The sequence below is a fragment of the Lathyrus oleraceus genome, chromosome 2, assembly GCF_024323335.1.
Source record: "Lathyrus oleraceus cultivar Zhongwan6 chromosome 2, CAAS_Psat_ZW6_1.0, whole genome shotgun sequence".
NCBI lineage: Eukaryota > Viridiplantae > Streptophyta > Magnoliopsida > Fabales > Fabaceae > Lathyrus > Lathyrus oleraceus.
Genome location: NC_066580.1, coordinates 37,933,441 through 37,956,995, shown reverse-complemented (window position 1 = coordinate 37,956,995; position 23,555 = coordinate 37,933,441). Strand labels below are relative to the sequence as shown.

The window sequence follows — 23,555 nt, the reverse complement described above, 5'->3', positions numbered from 1 at the left end:
CTCTAGAGTTGTCATGCAATATGGACCTATGTGTTAGGATTTACAAAGGGGAACTTCTACCTAATGTTAGCATGCAAAGAATAAGGGAATTCTACCTATGTTATCATACAAAGGGTTGTACCTAATGGGTGCTACCTAAACGGAACAAGAGTCGACGGATGGAGCGCGGAGAGGAGTTACGGATAAGGGTAGATGGAGGTGTCGGAGGCAATCGACTTACAGGTAGATGGCGATGCCTGAGGCAATCGACTTACAAGAGGATGGACGAATGCGTGCTGGTTCTGTTAAGTTTTGAAAATGATTACTCGATGTTGGATCGAGCTTTTGATCTTATTTTGAAATGGTTATCGGATGTTCGTTTTAATTCTTGTATTAACAGGTGACTAAAGAAATAAAGAAATAAATATTATACACTTTATGGGAGAGGGGCACATTTGTTATGAATGGGGATTGTTCATGGCAAACAAACAATAAGAATATATGCCTCATACATCATACAAGTAGGCAACAGTTATCAATCAGATCGGATAAATAAACAATATATAATCAAACCAAAGAATCAAATAATGGAGCATTTAAACAATGCATGGAAGTATGAACATGTTAAATAATCAAGCAATAGAAAGCATGAATGAGAGAAACAAGTATAAAAGATAACAGATGAATCAAACAGATGAAAATATGCACACGAAGCGTCCACTGAATAATTTAATCAGAAATGAGGTAAGGACCAAATAAAGTCAAGGTAAAAGGCCTGTAATACATGGCATATGAGATGAACAAGGGAGGATCAAAAGATCTATTCAATTGCCATAAGTAATCCCTAAGTCAAACATTGATCATAAAGAAGTCAACTGAAAATTCAAGTCAATTTAAAAAATAACAAATAAATAGCAAGTTAATCAAGAAAGTTATGAAAAATTAAACTAAATAAGGTTGGGTCAGGACATCATCATCCCCCAAAAAGATTTTAAAAATAACTAAAATTGGTACATAAATTAATTAAAATAAAACCGAGGTTAAACCAAAAGTCAATTAATGAGACTAGGTTAGAAATAAATCAAGAATAAATAGTAAATTAATCAAGAAAATTATGAAAAATTAAAATAAATAAGGTGGGGTCAGGACATCATCATCCCCCAAAAATATTTTAAAAATAATGAAAATTGGTACGTGAATTAATTAAAATAAAACAGAAGTCAAACCAAAAGTCAATTAATAAGACTAGGTTAGAAATAAATCAAGAATAAATAGTAAATTAATCAAGAAAATTATGAAAATTAAACTAAATAAAGTAGGGTCAGGATATCATCATCCCCCAAAAAGATTTTAAAAATAATGAAAATTGGTACATGAATTAGTTAAAATAAAACAGAAGTCAAATTAAAAGTCCACCAACCAAACTAGGTCAAAAATAAATCCAAAATAAATTGAAAATGTGAAATAAAATTCTAAGAAAATGTCAGGTTGACCATGAGATAGTGGTCAACCTTCATCCTAAAAATCAAATGCTAACAATAATTTTAAGTCATAAATATAAAATCAATAAAAAAAAGTGTGTTAAAATGGACCAGTTAGAATAAATAATTAATATTAAAAAAATACGAAAATAAAAATTATATAAAATTAAATAAAACGTTAAGAAAAGCGAAAAATGTTTTTGGGTAATTTTATGGACGAAGAAAATATTTTAAATAAGAAAAAGAAATATGAAAATGGAAGGATTAATGGTGATGAACATGGTAAGCAAGCGCAGATATATCAAAACATGGTCATGGAAGAGATGATTACCTAATGGAAAATAGAAGTGGAATGGAATCTGATATGTGATGAAGCTTTGCCTCCTTGCCACGAAATTCCAATGCTCTTTTAGGGTTAGGGTTTCAACTTCTTAAATAGGGTGGATTAGGTGTTCTCATGGGCTTTTTAATAAGTGATTTATCCATAAGAATAAAAGTGTGAAGTGAGGTGTAAAATATTGTTATTTTGGGCCAAACTTAAGTGAATGGATGTCCAATGCATGGCCAAAAGAGGTAAAAAAAACGTGACTGGTTTGTGCAGCATGCTTAGAAAATCTGATTGGGCCAGCCAGACCCAAAATCTGCCTAGAAAATCAAGTCATGGTGCCCACTTTAAATGAATGTATCTCTCAAACCATGGATCCAAATGAGATGATTCCAAAAGGATGTGAAAGAGGACATGGCAAGGTACAATTTTTGTGAAGAAAGTATTTTCAAATAATGCCTTGAAGTGCAAGAAAACTGGCCAAGAAGTCTTGACAAATTTTGAAGATTTTGGACTTAGAAATTTTTCTAAGTGTCCTAAAAAAATGTCTCACTTTGACAAAGCATAACTTTCTCAATTCTAATCCAAATGGAGCAAACTTTATATCTCTAGAAATCTTGGAACAAGAGGAACAACTTTTATGTTGGAGAAAGTTTCAAATGGAGCTTTTATCTTGATACAAAATGGGCTTAAAGTGAGTGATACGATCATGAAAACTTGCCATAAATGGAAAGTCAACCATTTCCAAATTAAGTAACTTTTCCAATTCCTGATTAAATGATAAATCCATGATCCAACCTTGATAAAATTTCACATGTAGGATCCCCTAGGCATGGATTTTGAGACACCACTCTCAAAATGTCAGGAGTTGACTTTTCTGGCCCCACAATTGACTTTTCCAAAACTGTCTGATTCCCGATTCCATTGATCAATTGAAGCACTTCTAGCTCAAATAAAGAGCCGATTTTTTGTATGTAGACCCTTGTGGACATATGGAGGGACATGGAAAAGAGTTTCACCCAAAGAATCAGAAATAAACTAATTTTATACCAAACCCTAGTTTTAGGGTAAAATGATTAGGAACTGATTGCCATGGATCTTTCTGAGATAATTGTGAATCTTCCTAGGCCAAGATGCCTCTCTAATCATGATATGGATGAGCTCCTCTACTTCCAACCAAACATTTCCTGTTGCAGGTAGCCATGAAACCTTAATTTCTGATTAAATCCAGATGAACACTCTGATAGCTTTGAATCCTTCACTGATGAACTGAGGACCATAATAAGATACTTGGACCCCCCTGAGACCCTTGAGACTTGTATAATTAGAAAATGAAGTCCAATTCTCAATCTTTCTATGTGTGGGCTCCTTTTGTTAAGGAGTGATCAATCAAAACCTGATTTCCATGTCACTAATGCAGTATGCAATGAGTATGACCCAATATGATGCCAATGAAATATAAAACATAATCCCATGCTTCCAAGAAAATGAAGGGTAAATTTTGGGGTATTACAGGAGTATAATTATATCTTGTGACGATATGAGATATTATTATACTCACCTTCACTGAGGGTCTTTGTTAACAAGCTGAAAAATTTCTTGATATATCAATGCATCGCTTAATTTACGGTGATCTTGTTCAACATTAGTTGCAATGCAACTATGAGGTGGGTTTATAGAAGTTATCTCCCAAGAGTCGCTTCTCTTTTTGTGAGACGCAACCAACCAAAACTTGCAAAGGATGTTATGACATTCGATGACATACCTTCTCGAATCAGTGCATTTCACGGTGAAATCAATAGAGTTATTCATGTGAAATTTTTTGATAGCTCGCACACATTCTTCTTTAATGGGGAACATGTCTCCCACATTTAACTCACCCTCTGATCGTGGATACGGGTTATAAAAAACACTTTGGATGTTTCATCGTCATGCAGATTCATGTTTGTTATATGTTGAGGCGGATTATATACATGACTTGGAGGTAATGGCGCTGGATGATCGTTATCTTTAATGTTGTTGTTCAACATATGATCGACCTGTGTCTCGGTCTCTTCTTCTTCTTCATCAACGACGTTGACTTCTGCTTCTGCTTCTGGGTCGGCTTCATCTGAGTTTTCTGAATCAAATTCATCAGATTCAACTTGATTAGTTATCTGAGATTGTTGAGATGGTATACTTGGTTGAAGAGTAATATATAACTCAATAGAGTTGCAACCAGAATGTTCGTGACTAACAAACATATATTCAACACCTTCATCGTCCCGTACCTTTTGCGGGAAAAATTTGCATTGATTGTTCTCGAAAAAAATGGATTTTGATACGTGATTTGTGACACAAGACCAGATCCTATGCAGGATTCAGTTCATTTTTTTCAAATGCAAGAAATCTGAATTTCTCTTGATTGTAAGTCAGATAGTATCAGTATTTCGAAAATAAAACCCGTATAGATCAGACTCATATGTCCCACCGTTGCAGTGAGCATTGATAGTGTATTTTGGTGCATATGACATTATAATATTTCTTGTGCAAATGAAAAGTAATATTTTTTTGGTGAATATGAATTTGTGTTGATTGTTGGATATGTATAGTAAAACACTTAAATAGGCAAGTGATATGTCAAGCATGCAAGCCCTAGCGCCAATCCAATTGGCGTTAGTATGTATTCCTTGTACATGGGCGCCGATCCAATTGGCGCTACCATGTCTTCCTTGCAGACCTAGTAACTCAGCATGTAAAGGCATGAAGGCGCCAGGCTAAGTGAAGACCATGCATGCATGCAAGCTTAGGAGGTGCCACTTTGATTGCCGCTAGCATGTGACATTTTCATGTGTAAGCCAAACCATTTGGCGCTAGCATGCAAGCACTATTATCCATCCATTCAAACTTTTACATGTCACTCATTATAAATAGCCATGCAACTCTCACATTTTTTCCTCACCAACATTCACTTGTTCCTCTACAACAACAACTCTTTCATCTACAACAACCACTCTTTCAAATATTTACTCTGATAAGAAGTCTCTCCTCATTGTGGATGAATCGCACAGAGGCGCAGTTGCAAACATAAGAACTTATGTAAGCGTTTAATTCTTGTATTATTTTTCTAGAATAATTTTTAGTAATGATACTTAATTTGTTGTTTATCTTTTATAAAGTAATATAATTTGTTGTTTATGTTTTATAAAGTAATGTAATTTGTTGTTTCTTTTTTAGGATGTTTCTAGGTTTCGAACTCGGGTCCACGAATTTGTACACATGGACCCGATGATTCACCGTATGTCGAACTCGCCGGTTTTGAACATATAAGCAAAATAATATCTTGGTCGGTGGATAATAAATTTATTCTTGCGTTATATGAAAGATGGCGTCCCGAGACACACATATTTTGGTTTCTAACCGGTGAATGTACCGTGACGTTAGAAGATGTCTACATGTTATTGGGACTGCCTATCGAAGGTAAGATAGTAAATGGTAAAACCAACTATGTGAATTCAATTTGCTTGGACCTCTTGGATGTTGATTTGTTAGATGATAACTCGAGAGGTTAAGGTATACTCCTTTCACGCCTTAAGGCATATTATAACAGCTTACGGTTAGATGATAATTCTACCGAAGAGGCTCGAATAATAAAAACTAGGTGTTACATTATGCTTTTAATTGGTTTATTTTTATTTCCCGAAGGTAGTGGTTCTAGTATGCATGTTATGTATTTACCTTTACTAAGACATGTAAATAAAATAGGAAGTTACAATTGGGGGTCCGCTTGTTTGGCTTATCTTTATAACTATTTGTGTAAAAATGCACACAAAGACACATCTACATTTTCTAGATGTGTTGTTTTGCTCCAAGCATGGGGTTGGTCCAGACTACCATCCCTAGCGCCCGTCAACAACAACCCATTCACATTCCCGTATGCACAAAAGTAAGTTCTTAAAAATGGACTATATTCACTTACTTTACCAGTTATTATCTCTAAATAATATTTTTACTTTTATGATGCAGATGGACGGCACGTGGTATGAGTTATAATAGATGTCCTAGACACTATATTACCTAGTATCGCAATCTCTTGGATCACCTTCGACCAACAGATATATGGCCATTAACCTAATTATTTCGTAATAATTTGTTAATTTCTTCTACCAAATTTATAATCTAATATATGTTCACATTTCAGTTCATTTGGCGTCTGTATCTAAATTTGGATCATGACCGTGAAATCAACGAACAAGATGCAACCGTTTGGACTGCATGTACACCGATCATAAGATTCACCAATGTGGAGATGCACAATAATGATCGTGTTAAATTGCAGTTTGATATGCTTCAACACATCTCAGATCCCCTGATAAACCTAGGAGAATGACATCTACGCAAAGTTAACGACCAATTGAACTTTAACCCATGGCAAATCTTCGCTAGATCTAAGTGTCGCAAATGGAAGCACCGTCAGGACCATGTCTTAACAGACGATGTGATGCCAACTGAAGAAAAACCAAGTCGTGATTATATGGCTTGGTACAGATCAGTTGGATTTAAGTTCACCGCCGAGGATATGTACCTATACAACCCACGCCAGGCAACTTACACACCAGAAGGCTCAACATCTAACCCCCAACAACATTGTCAGGTCGGCTACTCACAACCCCCCATCCATCAAAATTTCCGATCCACAAACACACAAACCTACAATCCTAACATGCCAAACACCCAACCACAATACCAAGAGCGTACCCCGTACCACCATCACCAACTAGATCATCATCAAGACATCCAACATCACTATGCACCCAACACATCACCCTATCATATCCGCCTTAGCCAAAACAATCAATGATCATTTAACACCACCGTCCTTCCTCCTACCATAGACAAGAAGCCCAAATACCACAACAATCATTTCAACCTTTCCTTGACACGTAATTCACACCAATGTCTCCCTTCAATCGTCTCAGTCGCCCTCTAACAACTCAAACACATCCTAACTACCCTGGCATGGGTCATGAACTCGGCTACGGCGATACCCCTTTGAGGCATACACAAGACTACAACGATTTGTCTGACTATCTCAGGCAATCTCCTGCAGTTGGTGGTGATGTTTCTGGACCCTCAGATACTCAAACACCCAGGGTGAATCATCAATGTGGGTTAGGATCACGAGTTCGGGTAGCTAGGGGATGTGGGACCGAAGGTCGGTTAGGTGATCCCGGTCATCAACATTAATCTTTTTTGTGTAAATGGGTATTAATATTAATATGAATTAGTCTGATTTTGACTTTATTTATCATGTGCAATGTTTTTCAAAAAAAATTACGAAACACACATAGGTGCCAGGCCAATTGGCGCCTCCTTTAAAACTTAACACATATGCGCCAATTGGATTGGCAACACAAGGTGGACTAGTCAATCCAATTGGCGCCTCCTCTCTAAGTTTAAAAGCAAACGCTAATTCATTTGGCGCCTCCTCTTCAAAGTGGGGTAGTTTGAGATTTTTTTTAAAAACTAGGTTATTTTGGGATTTTTTTGAAAAACTGAGTTATTTGGGTAAAAATTTCTAAATGTGGTAAATGATAATAAGTGTGATTTTTTAAATAATTTTAGCAATAAAAACTAGCATCAACAATATGACTTGTGTGATGATGATATTAAATTATTTAACTTAAATATTTTTCTACCGAAACTAACGAGAGAAATACAACTATTTTTGCATACTAATGAGTCTAATCTAACTATGTTATTTTGTAGGCAAGATATCAATTATGGTAAAAATAAAGGAAATTAATTTTAATAGTTAATAAGATAGATTGTTTATAATATTAAGGGTTAATATCATTTTAATCACATGTCATATAGGTGAGTTTAGATTTATACTTTTGTAAAAAAAAATATTACAAAAATAACCTTGTTTATATCTCCTCAACTGAGACACATGAAACACATCATGAAGATTAGTAAGCGGCGGTGACAAAGCAATCCGATATGTCATCTCTCTTATCCTCTATAAAATCTGGTACGGACCAACAAAACGCAGCGTAAGCTTTTGAGACTTCAAAGCTCGACCAAGACCAGTTACATGCGTAACTCTCAAAAACATGTGATCTCCCTCCTAGAACTAAAATGTTTTCCTCCTCTTGTCATGGTAACTTTTCTGATGACTCTGTGACACTTTCATCATTTCTTGGATCATCTTGATCTTTTTAGTCGTCTAGTGAACAATCTCAGGTCCGAGCACAACACTCTCTCCTGACTCATACCAATACAAATAAGTTCCACACCTTCTACCGTACGATGCCTCATATGGTCCATTATGATACTAGAATAGAAACTATTGTTGTAGGTAAACTCAATCAATGACAAGTAGTTATCCCAAGTACCTCCTTGTTCTAACACACAATCCCTCAACAAGTCCTCCAAAGACTGGATAGTCATCTCTATTTGACCATCCGTCTACTTAAGATAAGAAGAACTCAACTTCAGCGTAGTACCCAAAGTAGCATACAGACTCTCCCAGAAACTCAATGTAAATCTCAAATCTCTATCTAACACAATACTTGAAGGATTACCATTCAGCTTCACAATATTATCTATATACAATTCATTCAGCTTCTACAAAGGATAATTGATCCTCATCGGTACAAAATGACCGATTTGGTCAATATATCCACAATCACCCAAATTGAATCGCAACCCTTTGAATTCTTTGGTAAATCTTTTACAAAATCCCTGAAAATACTATCCCATTTCCACTATGGAATATTCAATGGTTGCATCAGACCCAACAACTTATGATGTTCGATCTTTGACTTCAGATAGGTCAAAGAAGCATACACAAATTTGGAATCCTCTTTCTTCATTCTTGGCCATCAAAACATATTCTTCAAATCTTTATGCATATTAGCATCAGGATAAATACTCAATCCACTTCTGTGACCCTCCTCAAGAATACTCCTATTAAGTTCGGGTACATTAGAAACACAAATTCTATCTATGAACATCATTACACCATTTTCATCAACTCGGAAATCACATATGTTACCTTGGTTGATTAATGTGAGACGATCTATCAAACTCAAATCAGATCTCTGACCTTATCTGATCTCTTTAAGGATACCACTCGTCAACTTCAACATACCCCACTTCACACTGTTAGGAGTTTCTCCACCCACTAACTCATATCTTTTAATTGCTCAATCAGTTCTAACTCTCGAGCCATAAGCATCGACCTATGTAAAAACTTCTTACTCATCGCATCAACTACAATATTAGCTTTACCCGAATGGTAACTCAAATTAAAATCATAATCCTTCAAAAGTTTAAGCCATCTCCCCTGCCTCATATTCGACTCTTCTCATCAAATAAATATTTCAAACACTTGTGATCACTGAACACTTCGAATTTGGATCCAAATAGGTAGTGCCTCCAAATCTTCCACATGAATACCACTATTGTCAACTCAAGATCATGCGTAGGGTAATTCCTTTCATGAAATCTCAACTGTCTCTAAGCATAAGCCACAACTTGACCATTTTGCATCAACACACCTCCTAGACCCATCTTCGAAGCATCATAATATACAACAAAGGACTCACTTGGATTCGTCGAAATCAAAATTGGAGCAACCATCAACTTCTTCTTGAGTTCCTGGAAACTCTTTTCTCAATGCACATCCCAAACATACGCTAGACCCTTTCGAGTCAACTGAGTTAACAACAATTCTAAATTTGAAAAACCTTTAATGAACTTCCTGCAGTAACCAATCAATCCAAGAAAAACTTCTAATCTCAGTGGCATACTTCAGAGTCTCCCATTGTAACACGACATCTATCTTACATAGATTCACAACTATACCACTACTAGATGGTTCTCTTCCAATGCCTACAATACAATTATCATATCACTCATAGCCTCATACTACCGTCCCTCTTCTTCACTAACGACACCGACACACCCCACAGAGAAACACTTGGTTAAACAAACTTCTTCTGAAGCAAATCTTCTAGTTGCTTCTTCAATTCCCCAACTCTAAAGTAGACACCCTATAAGGGGTCATCGACACCGGACTAGTACCAGGTATTAAGTCTATAGAAAAATCCACTTCGCAATCTAGAAGCAAACCACTGATGTCTTCAGGAAACACTTCAGGAAATTCACACACTCCAGGAAGATCACGAACAACTCCCTGTCCTCTAGCTTCCAACGAAGCTAACATCACAAACACTTGTTCCATATCCTTCACGGATTCTCTCACTTGCTTAGCTGATACAAAGGTCAACTCTTCACCTCTATCAAATTCAAATTCACGCTCTAGAGGCAAGTTGGAGATATCTTTAGGAAAACATCAAGAATCACACACGACTGGCATAACACTAATCGTCACACTTCTCTCTACTCTTCGAGAAATAACACTAACCATACCTGGTCGTTTTCCCTAAAGACTTCCCAACTTGACCGGCATACAGGAATCTCGAATCCACAACATCTTCAATGTTAGGAACAACACAACTTTAACATCGCCTGAGCTCTTGCAATCAGCGACACACTGCACCAACTTATCAAAACAATTGGTAAACATTTGGTTTAACTCCAACCAATTTATTCCAATAATAACGTCAACTTATTCCAACAAAATACAAACCATACACATCCTCAGGGAACACGTCAGGATACTCAACACACCACTAGCTCATCTCTAGCCAAAACACCGCCTTCCCCCTCACAAGGAAGCGACCAACGAGAACACCTGACCGTACTCCCTCAACGATCACACCATATTTTTAACCAACACCATCCTCGAATCAAACCTCTCTTTGGGTTCAGGAAAACCACAACATTCTCAAAACAGGTTAACTAGCTAACACTGCACTCTTGCATGCAACAACATAATGTCCAAGCTCGATACAATTAGAACAATCAAGATAAGAAGACGCTTCTCCACCACCTATTTCATTCCCAACCTGCAAATGGAAAATAAAACAAGCATCGACAGTGTTCTCACACACATGTCGCATACTAAGGAACAAACATAATTAAACAACCTGGTCGGACGGATCGACCTGCTCTGATACCACTAATGTAACACCCTAAACCCCACACATAATTTATCGCATAAATTAAATATAAAATAAAACCACGTAGGGTGTCACACATTCATAACACACATGACCTGCTTCGTAACACGGGTTTCAACAGTAAATTTCAATACACACATTTGTAATAAGGATGTTTACACGACATCCTACTTATCTGAATCATACCTGGGATGTTTACACGACATCCTTCTCATCTGATCAGTATTATATATTCATAAAATAAGACATTCATAACTTGTCACTACATGCTCACTTCCATTTTAAAGTATCATCGCAGCGGAATTATCATCACAATTATGGAAGATAAAGCAAGTAATAACATCTAGTCTCAACTTCAATTGCAATAACAAAATAAGAGTGTTGTAATAAATCAACTCAACATCTTAAGAATTCTCAAGCACAAAATTAGTCTTATGACTTCAACATGATCAACATAAGGAATAAAGTAAGCGTTTAACCCAACCCGATGTTACATGATCAGAGCAAGGTACCACTAGTAAAAGCGACAAAATAAAGAAGTATTCAAAGAGCTACCTTCCACTTACTTCAGCAATACTACTCTTGAGTATCTGCACGATGCCCATGTAAAGGCAACATTCAAACAGAAGGGGTGAGAATTAATTTCAATAATAATGATATAGAATGAAGAATAGAGTACAACATCTACACAATCATGCACAACAATATATCACATTCTTACATCCAAATCATAATCAACATCATACATGACAACTTCTCAATTATCATCAACATCATACAAAACCACATCTCATTTATCATTAACATCATATGCAACAACATCTCATCCAATAACATATCAATAACAATCAATACAAATGCAACACTTATGCAATGTACTCAACACCGACTCAACATGCACATGGTACCAAAATGAACACTCACGTTCATCTCACTCCATGATCCCCACCGTAGGATTGATTCCCTCTTGGAACCGGAGCACACCAAAATCGCTACCATCACCATAGATAACGCTTCACTAATCCCCCATAATAGGAATTAGCTACTCACACCCGATCCATCACCATGGGATCGAGGCTCACCAAAAATCGTTACCATCAACATATGTAACGCTTCACTAATACCTCATAATAAGAATTAGCTACTCGCACCCTATCCATCACCATAAAATCAAGGCTCACCAAAATTGGATCGAAGCCCGTACACCAAGATGTATGACTCTCAAATAACATGCATTAACACAATAAGGTTCACTTAAAGGATCCCCATACACATCTCATCATTTATGCATCACACCATTCATCATGCAATAACCAATTCATGTTACCACATGAATAATATGAAAAAATAACAACAACTCATCAATATCTTAACATCATCGACATAACAACATAATCATCACACAATGATATTACAACAATGCAACGATTCATCAACCAAACGTATAAACCAATATATTTATCAATATAGTAGGCATATGAATATTATTAAAATATATTAACAATCACTACCATGTTTTAGGTATGAGCAATATCTTTCTAACGCTTCAAACGCCATCAAAATCGGACTTACGAAATGAAAGTTATGACCAAAATCGTCGGGATGTATCAACAATTCATTAACTGAACGTAAGAACAAAAACTTCACCAACACAGTAGGCATAGGAATAATACTCAATCAATTCACTTATCACCATCACACTATATCTCTTAGAGTCACCTTTCTAATGCTTTAAACCCTAACCCAAAATGATTCACGAGTTAAAAGTTATGATCAAAACCGTGCACGAAGGCATTACTAAAAAGTTGTTGTTTATTAAATTTTCCAACATAATTTTCATCTTCTTCAACCCCAAAAACGTCCATGAAATAATCTCCAAAATTATTTTATTCCTGAAACAAAGTTATAGCTCTCTGTTTTAGATATCCAACGCTTCAAACGGAACTCGATTTGGACTTACGGATCAAAAGTTATGACCAAAATGATTTCGACCGTAAAACATAAAAAAGGCTCGCGATTGTGACGGACAGAATGCAGATTTTTCTGCGTTTTTCATCGTTTGATGTCTTTCGGACCTCCGATTTCGATTCCGTGAAAAGTCAAATGCTCAGAAAATTACAACCCATGTAATAATATAATTATATAAATTTAATTTACATTTTTAACCCAATTAAATAATTTAATCACAACTTTAAAATTATGCCTAAAACCTTCGAAATTGCAACAGTGGTGAATAAAAGTTTAATCATCAAAATAGAAAATTACACACATGTAAAACACATGAAGTTCATCATATCATCATCATATAATAATCACCATAGCATCCATATTCAAAATTATGAATCAAAACACTCAACCCTAAGGAGGTTAAGGGTTCCTCCATTCTATCCTTCTATCATATCATTTACTATTGGAACAAGTTCTCACCCTTACCTTAGATTTTCCAACAAGATGCATACTTCAAGCTTTAACAATGGAGTTTTCCTTTAGCCCTAACCCTTGCCTCTTCTCACCACAAAATTCTATTTTACGTAAAACCCTCTAAACTCTCTTACTAACCTTTTTATTATTAACCTAATCTCCCTCAATTAGGAACTTTCACCATTGCCCTCACTTATCATATTATTTACCACCATACCCCTCTTGGCTCTAATTTTCTTTTAATAAAATAATACTAATAATATTCTTCTTTTTCTCCATACTATTTCTACTCTTCTATTTTATTCCAACCAATTAAATAAAATAGTTATAGGCTAATTATTAAAAATTCTCATTATCCCCATTAAATAAGTAAAATAACTAAATTTCATTATTTAATTAAGATGCTCATATTCTAGTTATTTTATTTATTTAATTAATTAATTCAAATAAAACACTATTTATTTCAATCACTAATTAAAATTCTAATTAATTATCAACAACTATATCAAACTCTTACTCCCTCCATACTTCTATTTCAAGGATACCTACCCCCACAATCATACACAATTAATTTAAAACACCCATTAATCATATAAAAATCTAAATAATTCAAATTAATTAATTAATTAAATTCGGGGTGTTACACATATCATAACATTAAGCCTTAAAAAGGTCATTACATAAGCATTAAGCATATGTCTTGACAATGTCATCCCAATACCTCATTGCCCTGAAGCATGTCCTAAGCCTAGAGTTTGCTACCACCACAACAGGTTCCTGAGTCAAAGTACCATCTTCATTTTTTGGTATGATCAGTGGTTCATCAATGCTTTCACCTAGGCCTGTAATTGACTTGGTTTTCAATTTCTTCAACTTGTCATTTGATTTTCTTGGTCCTTCATATTTCACTTTCTTTGTTGATTTTGGAGTTTTCTTGACAAAAGTGGATTTTCTTTTCTCAGTTTGTGCCACACTAGTTGGTTCAGATTGTGCCACACCAGTTGGTGCCTTTGGATTTTGAGTTGTTGCCTTGCATATTTTGGAGTTATGACTCATTTTATCATATTTAGTACACCTGTAGATCACTCCAACATTCCAATTTTTTTGCATCTTCAGAAATTTCTCTTAGTGTTTTTGTATGTGTTTGAAACTCACATCTTCATGAATAGATTGCAACCATATTTGGGTATTTCTCTCCCATTAGGATTCCCGATAGAGGAATTTCTGCTACCACCCATTTCAAACCCTAATTTCAAATAAAAATGACAAGGAGAAGGGGATGGAAAATATGACTTATTGTATACTATAGAGAAGACGAGTTCTAGTTAGCAACGGAGAAGACGAGTTGTAGTTAGCAACGGAGAAGATGAGTTGGAGACGGTGATGAAATGGAAAAGACATTTTTATAAACCTAAATTCCTGAGGTGGCATAAGTTTGTCCATTTGTCATGTAAAAAAATTCCATTTTATCGTACCTAGAAAAATACGATCCTGCGTGAAAAATACAATCCTGCGTGAAACGTGTCACAGCTCACAGAAAAAAAATGTGTTTGAACAGAGTCGCCACTGAACTTTATTTATTCCAATGAAGAAATAGGAAAATATCAATAAAAACTTTGAAAAGAACATGATCATGGCAACCATATTTAGGTTCAGAAGTCGATTACGCAAGGGGGATGTATTAACACCCCTAAGGACTCATTAGTTAACCGCTCCAACCAGCTTATAACATTGTTTATGTATTCTTCGATCTGCTAGCATCCCTAAGGAGTTATTGGTTAACCTCTCTAGCCAGCTTAGTTCACAATCTCAGATGCAGTCACAAAACTCTTCCAACTTTCAGCTTACTCCTTACTAGAAATTCATGTTAAAAATTGTGGTACTTCCTATCAGTGAAATCAAGTTATTGATTGATGTACATCTTTTTAATCATCACTCTTTTCCTTCATGCTCACACATATGGTGTTTTTACTCATCATTATTTTCCTTTTTGCAGATTAATTTTTGTGTTACGGTTGCAACAATTGATAAGCACATTGCATCATAATACGACTGGTATTATCAGGCATGCCATAAATGTCCTAAAGTTGCTAGGGGAGACACGCCTCCATATAAATGTGAAGCAGAACATTTAACAGAAGCTAAAATATTTAGGTTACAGCTTCTGCCAAATGTTTACCTCAGTAAATATTTTCTGTTCTATAAACATTACATGATATTAGTGCTTCCATTACTTGGTACTATCATACCCCAAAATTTGCCCTCCCTTTTCAGTTTTCATCTGACTTTTGGATTGTGGTTTATCTGCACACATTCATTCTAAGTACATATGTGTCATGAGTTCATCTTAAACATACATCATAGATTCAAAGTTTGTGGCTATTAATACCTAACAAAATCTAGGGTTTGCTTGAGAATCAAGCCCTAGGGATTGTGATGTTGCATTCAAGGTATGAACCCTAGTTCTTGGTGTTTGAAGCCTTGGTATGGAATTGCATCATGATATCCACAATACCTAAACCCTATTTTATTGGTTCATATCATTTGTGAAGCATTGTTGCTTGTCTGATCATCCTTGTTCATGTGGACTGTCTAGTGGCTTTGGATTGAACATGAAACCCTGATTGGGGAGGCTCGTCATTATGGCTTATATGTTGATCCTTGTTTACATATTAAATCCTAATTGTGGGTGTCTAACATTTGGTGACCATGTGTCTTATACATTGATCTTGTGTTTGTTTAACACCCTAATTCATTGAGAAAGGGGATTATATCACTTTGTCTTACATCATACCATTTGGCCATCAACCATCTTTTGACTAGGGTTTATTACACGGTTAGGGGGGGGGGGGGGGGGGGGGCTTTGTTCATCCAAGATTATTCTTGATTCATTTCTCATGGTGCATAGTTGGGCTCAAATTCATAATGCATTGATCCATTTTCTTGTGGTGAATTCATTGGGCCATGATGCACCTATAATCCATTGGTTCTTGGTCCATTATGATTCATAGGACATGACTTTATTAACATTCTCGATTCATTTAATTCTTAATTTATTTATGGCATTGTTAGTCCATTCATTCAAGTTTCATGTTTCATTCAAATTCATAAAGCATGATTCATACAAGGCATTTTAAACATGGTTTTGGTGGGAAAGATGTTATTTGAAATTCAAAGTTTTCTTTTCATTTGAAATAAAAAAATCCATTAGTACAAATGTACATTCAAACCATATTTACATCAAGAAAATTACAAAAAAATAATAACTTTGACCAAAGGTTGACTTTGGTCAACATTTGAGTTTTTTTTGTCAACTTTGACCAAAGTCAACCCACATAATCCATTGAACCATTAATCCATTCTTTTTCTCTTTTCTAGCCATGCTACATTTCAATATTGTTCCATGTTAACCTTGTCCAAATTTCATGTTCATATCAACATGTACCATTCAAATGCCAAATTCCAAAACCATTTACAAGTCATTACCATTTCATTTTTCAAATTACTTTTCAATTACAATTTAAACCATTTATAAAATCCAATTCCATCAATTATATACAACCATCCATGCATATGCCTTATCCTACATGACATAAACCACATACAGAATTACATCCATTTAAACCAATTACAAATGTTCAAAAACTCCATGACCAAAAGCAATGTGAAAACTCCGTAATTCCAAGCAATGCACTTCAATTTCCAAGCCGAATTCTGAGCATCCTGCAACAACACAAACCGGAGATAAACCAGACCAAGTGAACCTGCTTATAGACCTGCAAGACCAGAGAAAGTGTGCCTGCTTGTGAACCTGCTCATAGACCTACAAAACCAGACCAAGCCCACAACCTGCTACAATGCAACCAAGTGTAGACCAACTTGCAAACCAGGAGCAAAACCCTACTACAAAACCTGCACTAAGCTTGCAACATTACAAACAACAATCGTGCAAGTCCACGAATCTTACAAAATCATAATAAACTGTCAACAAAGGATCATCAAGCAATGAATGGAATAACAATCATGGACACATTCAACACCATCAATTCACACAACAGAAAGCCACACTTCATCATCATAAAGCATTAGTAACAAAACAGTTTGGCAAGCATAGCCATCCAAGTTCAATAATTATCATTCATAAAAACAAATTCCAAGCATACCATATCACATAACAAGACCAGCAACCACACTTTCAATCAAACCAACTCGATTTCAATTGTTAACATTAACCATTAAATTCACACTCTATGAGACAATGGTGATTTATCTCTAACGGTTGATTTTCACTAATAATCACTATAATTACTAGCCCACCAATTGATTTCCCTAACTTCCTAATTCCAATCTACTAGCTGACTTTGCTAACTCATTTAACTAACTTTTAAAATAGTGACGATAAACTAACTGTCCTAACTAATTAAGAGAGTGCAGCTAACTACAAAACTCAATGAGTTAACAGAAGCATCTCACTAAGCTCATCATAACCAACTTTGAACCTCACTTTAATCCTCCATTTGACCTGAACCTGCATCCTATATAATGAAACCTTCATACTCATTCAGGGGGATCGATTCCTTACTCTCATCTTCTCTCAGAATCTCTCTGCAATCCATCTCTCATTACTCCTCACCTAGAGCTCATCCTCGGTAGCCATTGAAGCTTCACCTGTAAGCTTCAATGTGCTCAAGCTAAGCCTCATCACTCTGAACCTCATTCTCTCTGCAACAACTCATTCATCTCAATCTCTCAAAACCCAACCTCTCTCACTCTTGCGCACCTCTCATCAATCCCAATCGCAGAACCATTCACAACAAATAGAAAGAATTTTTTTCCTACAAACTATAGGCATTGAGGAGAAGAAGAATCGGCAGGCACTTAAAGTGAAGAATTGATATTACCTGGTATATTTGCCTATAGTATTTTTGTGCAATTAACTTCATCTGAGACCTCACGCATATGTGTCTTCTTCTTCGCGATTCATTGTTGTTAAGATGTATATTTATGCCATATGGACCAAATCCCTAGGGTTTGCATCCCATTTCCGTGTTGAGACCTTGGTATGGTTGAACTTGGATGTTAGGGTTATTCCCTTAACCCTTTAGATTTGAGCATAGGAAAAGGATTTAGTTGGAATTGGTTTAGGGCTTCTATGGAGCTTATTGAGATGAGTATTTTAAGGTGTGATTCATGTATTTTGAGCCTCTATCGCCATCAGAGGCGATTTCCGGCGCGACGATGTGGTGGCAGAATTTCGCTATGGTGAAGGATGTGCAGTGGGGAACAATGGTTTGAACGTGGAATTGTTGTTGAACTCCTCATTTGGCTTCATATTCTGTCTTGGGCCAGCCTGAGTCCAGGCCCATTCATACTGCTCATTGCACCTCACAAACTGGCTGCACCCTTTGTTTGGACAAGGTAAAGTTTCTTGGGCCCTCATGTGGGCATGCACCTCCTTAATGTTATCTTAATTAGGCATTTAATCATATTTAGGTTAATTTCTCATGATTGATTAGAATAGGAATAAAGATTAATTAGATTATTGTGTTTAGGTGATTTAGAATTGATTTAGATTTAGAATTAATGGCTAATTAAAATTTGATTAGAGGATAATTAGGGATTTAGATTTTTTTTAGAAATAATTAGATTTTAGAATTAGAATTCTAGGCTAATTAAATTTTTAGATAATTGGGTTTTAGAATTTAATTACATTTATTAGGTTTTTAGAACTTGATTAGGTTTTAGAATATAATTAGATTAATTAGGTTTTAGAACTTGATTATAATTTTTAGAATTCTAATTAATGATGATTTTATTTTTTAAACATTGTTAGAATATAGTTAGATGGTTAGATAATTAGGTTGTTTAGTTTCAACTAGATATTGATTCCTAATTGAGCCATTAACCTTAGTACTTGGGGTTTGAAATCTTAAAATGCATGTTCTCCTAGCTTAGGACTTGTAAAATCATATGATTAACTGATTAATCTTCAGATATGTTATGTACTTGATTCTGATCATTTCCACTCCCATTGATTAATGTTGATCAAAGTTCGCTTTGATCAACCAAATCCTCTACATTGTGCTTAAATCCTAAGTCTATTAAAGTGATCAAAAGATCCTTGACCACTTGATAGAGCAAGTCCCTTGTGTTCAAGTTGTACTAGACCTCAGGAGGCCAAGATCTAAAGATTCAGATTTAATATCAATAGTTCAAGACTTCAAAGTCAATACAAGTCAAGCATAACAGACAAAGTGGATTACTTCTCAAGCACAACAAGTGTATCAACATTTGTCAACCATCGCGTGACTTAGTAAGTCTATGGGATTCGTGACTGCAAGTGCAGAGTCTTATCACGTAGTTTTAAAGATGATCAAACCCAAAGGACTAATAATCGAACGTATCATTATCTAATGTTACTATGTAAATCTAAGACTAAAGATATTTTTAAGAGTGGAGGGACAAAGAGAAATAACTATAACTAAAATAGAATATTAATAAAGATATTTAATAACGGGATATCAGTATGTAACGTATAAAACTTAGGGGATTTGATAGATAGTTGGTGTAATCTTAAAGATCAAAATATTCTTCAGTAGAAATTATTTATTTAAAGGACTTTGTCTCACACTCTCGTTTTTATTGACTCTGACCATACTCTTAAACCAGAATGCTTGGCTCTCGCGGTATCATTTGAATTTAAAAGTATTTTTTGAATATAAATAAACTAGGCATTAATCCTAAACACAGGGAAAGCGCTTTAGGATTAATTAGACTTTATTTATATTCAAAAATTACTTTTAAATTCAAATGAGACCGCGAGAGCCAAGCATTCTAGTTTAAGAGTATGGTCAGAGTCAATAAAAACAAGAGTGTGAGACAAAGACCTTTAAATAAATAATTTCTACTGAAGAATATTTTGATCTTTAAGATTACACCAACTATCTATCGAATTCCCGAAGTTTGATGTGTTACATACCGATATCCCGTTATTAAATATCTTTATTAATATTCTGTTTTAGTTATAGTTATTTCTCTTTGTCCCTCCACTCTTAGAAAGATCCTCAGTCTTAGATTTACATAGTAACATTAGATAACGGTACATTCGATTATTAGTCCTTTGGGTTCGATAATATTTAAAACTGCGCGATAAGACTGTGCACTTGCAGTCACGAATCTCATAGACTTACTAAGTCACGCGATCAAGTTTTTGGCGCCATTGTCGAGGACTAATTTAGTCGATATCGTAACTCCAACATTGCCCAGTATAGACTAAGGCAAACAATTCTTTTTCCTTTTCTAATTTACCGAGTGTATGCCAAGTACTCGCTCTCAAGGCGAGAAATTAGAGCTACCATTCGATGAACCAAAGCATTATCTAAGATTAGAACATCGAGTACAAGACCTGATACGAGAACACCGTATCAAGCAAAATCTTCCCGATCCTAATATCCCCATTCATGAATCAGTTATACAACCAAAGATGGCCGAAGGACCGCAAAACCGTCCTCTTAAGTACTATGTCATCCCTTCGCAGTATGAACCACATAACAACATCCCTGCCCCTGCCATCGAGGCAAATAATTTCGAGCTAAAACCTTCGTTGTTGTCAGCCATACAACAAAACCAATTTTCAGGTAGTCCCACAGAGGACCCTAACCTACATTTGTCAGTGTTTTTGCAATACACAGACACAGTAAAAGCCAATGGTGTCAGCCCCAAAGCTATAAGACTACGTCTTTTCCCTTTCTCATTAAGAGATAGAGCTAGAGCTTGGCTCCACTCTCTACCATCCAACTCTGTTACTACATGGAACGAGTTCAAGAAAGTTTTCTTAGAACGACACTTCCCACCTAGTAAGACGGATATGCCAAGAGCCCAAATAAACGGATTTAAACAAAAAGACAACTGTTAGTTCTAAGTGTTGGCAGCAATTTTGGTAAAACAAAGAGTGTTCACAAGATGTTGCATGTGATGTCTTAACATAAGATGTCTTGTACCTGCTGGAGTTTAAAAATATAATTATGCAGGATTGTTTCAGGATGTTATACATGATGTCATAACATCTAATATTATGTACCTGCTGGATATTTAAAATGGAATTATGTAGGATTGTTCCAGGATGTCAGACCCGATGTCATGACATCTGTACACAGAACATTCAGGGTGAATGTTATGTGTTATGTGATTGCGCTGTTAATGGCAATCTATGTATGATTGAAGATCTGATTTACAAACGCATTCAATCATTAATTACAACCAGATTTACTTATTTTCCAAAGAGATCTAACCAACTGTCATGAGAAGATTTAATTGGAAAATAGTTTTAGGGTTTTTGTGATGTCCAAGCCCAGCCAAACGATTCTATAAATAGGGCATGGAACATCTGGTTTTATACACAAGAAATACTGAGCGAAATATTGAGAGAGAATAAGGGTTTGTGTCTTGTGTGGTCGTGTGACTTGTAAGCCATTCAATTCATCCATAGATAATTGAATTGGTCTGATTTGTGAGTTGTAATTTGTCACTCTAAGCTTTTAAGCATGAGTGTGTGTCTACTTGATTGAAGCTGTTAAGTAAGATCAAGTGTGTGTCTACTTGATTGAAGCTGCTAAGTAAGATCAAGTGTGTGTCTTTGAAGAATGTCTTCTTTTCATAAGTAATTGTTGTTTAAAATCACTGGTGTGATTGAGGGGGAGTGAGTGGGTTCTCATATCTAAGAGTTCTTAGGTAGAAATCATATGGGTAGAGATTAAGTGAAAAAGACTGTAACTTGTGGAGTGTACTGAGAGTCTTTGAACTGATTCTATTTAGTGGATTTCCTTCCTGGCTTGGTAGCCCCCAGACGTAGGTGAGTTGCACCGAACTGGGTTAACAATTACTTGTGTCTCTTGCATTACTATTCTTTATCTTTATCTTGTTTGTTTTACTCAGATATTAGTGTCGTGACATTACCTTCGACATCTCATATCTGATACCAGAATTTTAATTGGTATCAGAGCAGGCATCCTGCTCTGGTTCTGGGTGAGATCTAAGGACAATACTTTCTAGTACCATGGAGAGAGATGGAGGATCTGTGCACAGGCCACCAATTTTGGATGGATCTAACTATGACTATTGGAAACCTCGAATGGTAGCCTTCCTGAAATCTCTTGATAATAAGGCTTGGAAGGCTGTGTTAACAGGCTGGGAACATCCAGTAGTTACTAAGGAAGGAGAAGCCACAACTGATAAGAAACCTGAAGAACAATGGTCCAAGGAGGAGGATGATCTAGCCCTTGGAAATTCTAAAGCATTGAATGCAATATTTAATGGAGTAGACAAGAATATCTTCGGATTGGTAAACAACTGTGAGGTGGATAAAGATACTTGGAACATTCTCAAGACCACTTATGAAGGCACCTCTAGGGTGAAGATGTCTAGATTGTAGTTGCTCACTACCAAGTTTGAAAATTTAAGGATGAAAGAAGATGAAAATATTCATGAATTTCACATGAATATCCTTGAAATTGCCAATGCCTCTGGAGCTCTGGGAGAGAAGATGTCAGATGAAAAACTAGTAAGGAAAATACTCAGGTCACTCCCTAAGAGATTTGCTATGAAGGATACAGCCATAGAAGAATCTCAAGACATCTCAAATATGAGAGTTGATGAGCTAATTGGATCCCTCCAAACATTTGAGATGGGAATATGTGATGGATCTGAAAAGAAAGCCAAAAGCATAGCCTTCATGTCAAACACTGAAGGGGAAGATGAGGAAGGTGATCAAGAGATTGATGAAGATCTGGAAAATGAGGTAGCAATGCTGGGAAGACAATTCAACAGACTTATGAAAAAGATGGATGTAAGATCTAAGGCCAATGTCAAGAACATCGCTTTTGACATCAGTAAATCCAACAATATTGGAAGAAGAACAAGGTCAGAAGAAAAGTCCAAAGAAGGAAAAGGAGTTCAGTGCTATGAATGTGATGGGTATGGTCACATTAGAACTGAATGTGGGACCTACCTCAAGAAATAGACGAGGAGTCTTGCTGCCTCTTGGTCTGGTGAAAGTGAAACAGAAGAAGCTGCAAATCTTGTGACTGCATTGACAGGAAGATGGGGTTCTGATGAAGAGTCAAGTGATGATGAGGTAACCTTTGGAGAGCTAGCCACTACCTATAGAGAGTTGTGTCACAAAAGTGCAGAAGTGTGCAGACAAGTTGAAAGCCAGAAGAAAGTGATAGCTCGGCTGGAGAATGAAAAGGGAGAACATGTGGAAACCATCTCCAAGTTGAA

The 23,555-nt window shown here is 35.9% G+C and overlaps 1 long non-coding RNA gene across 1 annotated transcript; it reads right to left on the bottom strand.

Moving 5' to 3' along the window:
- Positions 1–16,748: 16,748 nt before the first annotated feature.
- On the bottom strand, positions 16,749–18,633 carry LOC127117932 (uncharacterized). The gene is made up of 2 exons (XR_007802064.1): positions 18,179–18,633; positions 16,749–17,189 (listed from the first exon to the last, which is right to left on the bottom strand). It is a non-coding gene; the product is annotated as an uncharacterized LOC127117932 (long non-coding RNA).
- Positions 18,634–23,555: the final 4,922 nt, after the last annotated feature.